This window comes from Myotis brandtii, unplaced genomic scaffold, assembly GCF_000412655.1.
Source record: "Myotis brandtii unplaced genomic scaffold, ASM41265v1 scaffold569, whole genome shotgun sequence".
NCBI classification, from domain to species: Eukaryota; Metazoa; Chordata; class Mammalia; order Chiroptera; family Vespertilionidae; genus Myotis; species Myotis brandtii.
This window is the reverse complement of record NW_005370127.1, coordinates 210314-214617: the sequence shown is the minus strand read 5'-3', so window position 1 is coordinate 214617 and position 4304 is coordinate 210314.

Sequence of the window (4304 nt, the reverse complement as noted above, 5' to 3'; positions counted from 1 at the left end):
TGCCCCCAAACCCAGGCCACTTCCCGCCCTTTGCTTCCCTCGGAAGGTCTGTCTGCTGCTGTGGAGCCTTGCCCCGGCCTTCTTTGGCATATCACGATGGATTGCAGAAAATAGAAAAATTTGAGTACGGTCCCCCTTGCTGCCCCCTCAGACCCCTCCCCGGGAAACTCCAGCAGATGTAGACAGGGCTTTAATAGCTACATAAAGAGAAATGCATGACAATCTCATTAGGGGAGCCCTAATGGCCCGTCGGAGGATCTCAGAAAATGATGTATCAATGTCTGGTTTGTTACGGCCTCCCTATGGGTGGCAGTTTGCCTCCACCCATAATCGCCCATTCATCGCCCATTTGACCTGGCTCCTAGTAATACGTTGTTCTCTCTTGCATCAGTCTCCCTTCGAGGCCCACTGCAATTGCTGACACAATTCTTTAATGTGGGTAAATCAGAGCCGGTAAGTGACAATCATAAAAAAGCAGTTAGCGGGCCACTCCATGGCTCGCCCTGCTATGGCGCATTAAGGTTCTTTCTTTTCTTTTCCCAGCGCTCCTCGGTCGCGCTCCATCCCAGCCTGGCATCTGCAGGAGGTCAAGGCACTGGGAGCCCCGAGATTTCCAACCATCTGCTGAGGAAAAAGGAAAGCAGTGCTGGAGGAGGGAGGAGAAGAACCTAAATGATATTCTGAAGACCTTCTTAAAGTTATTTATCGCGGGTGAGGACAGGAGAATCGTTATTAATGCTATCAGCCCATTGTCTTCCTTCTGCACCTCAGAAGGCGGGGGACATAATTAAAGTCGAAGCTGAGTTCATTTCTCCCCTTGGAGGCTTAAATAGCCTGGAATCATTTCCCATTCCTCCCTTCCCACTAGTGCCGGTCCTCCCTAGCTGCTGAAAAATTCAACATTCCTATAAACCACAGTACTTTGTAAAGGTCACGCGCCAGTTAATGTGAACCCCGGTCAGGCGCCCTGCTCACTGCAGCCGCAACCATGGCTGTCCTGCCCGGTGACAGGGGCCTGCGGACGGGAGGGGCACCAGGCAGGCTCACAGAGCTCTTTAAATATTGCCAAGCGTTTCCTGGATCAGCATGATATTTAAAGATTTTTGTTCCACCTGCCTGCAAAATATAGAGTCCAGCCGAGAGGCAAGAAAATGAATATGGATTTCTTGCCCTTTCAGTGTATTCACTCCAGAAAATAGCCATTTCTTTTTTTTTTTTTCATTTTTCTTTTTTTTGCCGAGCCGGGAACTGCAGGCTTCAGGCAGCGACGATTACAATCATGCATCATGAATGAAATGTGCCATTTGGAGAAAATCAGCCACTCATTCCATTTCAAAACCCCCTACAAATCAATAGTGCTAGCAGAGTTTTCAGGCTGAGCTGGATGTTGTGCTTGAACTAAAGCACTTTCTCAACATACTTCTGACACTCAGAGTTGCCAGGGGCAGACTCTGTGCCTGGGGCTCCAACAAGAGAATTATCAGCCTCCCAAAGCTGGGTCTGGTTCAGCGGGAGATGGGGAAGCAAGACTTGTGCTGACGGGTAGAACACAGAGAAGGGTCAGAAGATGTGCTTCCTAGCTTTGAGTTCTGCCTGAACTGAACTAGCTTTTATTAATCCTTTGTTCAAAAAACGTGTCTGGAGTACTTTCTGTGTGCCGGGGCCTGTGCGTAACTCTAGGATATAAGAGCAAACAAGATAGAACAGGCCCTGCCTTCGTGTGGCTTCATAGAAGACAGAACAATTATAGGGCAGGTACACAGTGTGATACACCTTAGCACATTGGGAAATTTTTCATATCTCTGGTTTCCTGTTCTTTTGTTTTGTTTTTGTTTGTTTGTTTGTTTTTAGGCAAAATGCAGAAGTTTAAGATCAACTCTCAAGTCTTAAGACGTTCTTCCCTTTCAGGAGAGCAATTAGACAAACACTTGACCTTACCTTCTTTCCAGGGATACACAAGGCTCTTGCTCCTTTTGTTTTCAAGGTCACCACAACCTGGTGCAGACACAAGACTCATGCAGATGGAATGTTACCTCACAGGTGAGGTGCCAGAAAAATGTCATGGACTTGGAGAAGTTTGTGGCAGTTCCGAGTTCCTTGGGTTTCAGAAGAGGGAGAGATCGCTAAGTGCCTTATCAGTGCCAGATACACTTTTCTCTGCACCTTCTCAACCACTCCCCTGGCTCCTATTACTTATATATGGAGAAGACTCCTAAATTCATGTCTCCAGCCCAGATATTCCCCATGAGCTTTTTCCTCTCCCTCACCCTGCCCTTGGCTAATTCCTACTCATTTACCATCTCCTAACTTCAGCTACATTGGCTCCTAGAGGCTTATTTATTCATTTGAACCAAGTTAGGTCTCCTATCCCGTGTTCCTGTGGCACCCTGGTCTTTACCATGGCATGCACCCAATTTTTGGTAATTGCTTAGTCAATTCTCTCTTCCACATGTCTGTGTGATCCTCAGGGGCAGGGCCCTGCCTACCCAACTTACTGTCATTCCCCAGGGCCACTACAGAGCTTTGAGTTTTATTGGTGTTCGGTAATTTGTTTTATAAATGAATGGCTAGCCAATCCCTCTAGAGCAGCGATTTTCAACCTTTTTTCATCTCATGACACACATAAACTAATTACTAAAATTCTGTGGCACACCAAAAAATATATTCTATTTTTTACTGATCTGACAAAAAGTAGGTATAATTTTGATTCATTCACACTGGACAGCTATTGTTGTGTTGGCTATTATCATTTTTTAAAATTTGACAATCTAAGGGGAAAGAGGTCAGTGCCCCTGACTAAGTAGTCAGGTCTTGCATGTTTTAAAAATTCTTGCCGCACACCAGTTGAAAATCTCTGTTCTCGAGAATAAACATACCTTTCTTTAAGGTGTGATTCCAGACCATTTCTCCCTATTTGAGTGGCCCATCCCAGAGTAAGATAAAACTAAACTGGCTTTGTGCCAATATACTTCCAACAGAGTGTGGTGTCCTAGGCAGAGTTTCCAAAAATATCAGAGCCTGAGACAAGGCTTCAGTGCTAATGTGTTACTTGGGAGGTGCAATTCCAGGGTGATGAAAGTGCAGGAAAAGAGAAAGGAGACAGGGAAGGATGGGAAGCCACTCAGGGTGATGCGTTACTGTGCTGGCCCTGCTTCATGATGGCATATGTGTGCATGTGTGTACACAACAGCAAGAAACAAACAAATGAAATAACTATAGCCACTTGCTCAGCAGGTGCACCTGCTCAGCCATGCAGGATGTCTTTAGAGAGACCTGACAGAGAAGCCCATGCCTCAGAACAGTCCTTGGGAGGAGAAATGTTGGGGTCCAACCCCAGCGGGTCCAGGGGTCCCCAAAGGTGTGGACGGAGTCGGCGAAGAAGGAATGACACGGAGACAGCCTTCAGTTGATCAGCAGCCTAGTCAGGACCTCTAGCCAGGATCTCCAGCCAAAGTTCTGGTTAGGATCTGATCAGGATCTGATGTTTATTGTCTTGTTACATCTATATTTATACCAGCCGATTTTAATCCTGTCAATTTCTATTGCAAAGGTTAGGGCGTTTCTTATCTCCATTCCAGGGAGTAAAGATTATGTAGCTTAAGCGTGATTGTTTGTAGTTAAAGTGATTAACTACCCGCCTGGCACTTAGTTAAGGGGTTGTATCCCCTCCCTAACCTCAGGGAAAAATCCCTACCTGGGGAAACAACCTTTCTCGGAGAGGTGACCTTGGTTAAAACACATGGCGCTTAAGGAGAGCAAACATATTAAGAACAATATGCTATATATGCCAGGTCCCTTGAAACATATGCTGTGCAGATGTTTCTTTCCTGCAGCGACTGTGTCAAGCAGCAAGGATGGACCGGCTTCCGGCAGAGAAAGAGAATGGGATTTATCTTCCTACTCCTACTACCATTGGTCAAGGTTAAGCTCCATGGGAACTTCCCTGTATTTATGGTTTGTTTTATTTGACCCTCTTGCAAACCACTGAGGAACTCAGAGCTCAGGCTCTATGGTATGATATTTCTTCCAAGTCATGTCTATGCAGTAAATATAGCAGGCTTGAGGCTACTATTCTTAAAAAGGCCTGCTCACAAGGTTGGCTTTTGGTTGTCATCTAGAAATTTAGATTTTAGGAGGGTTCCCATCACTGTGCTTAAACATTTTTGTGCAAGTGATGCAGTTTATACTGATCAGTTGTTTTCCTTCTGGGAATCTGGAGTTTTGGGTTGTGCTGGCAGAGGATACCTACATGGTAGGTGCCTGTTAAAATTCTGGGCACCAAGTCTTTAATGAGCTTTATAATT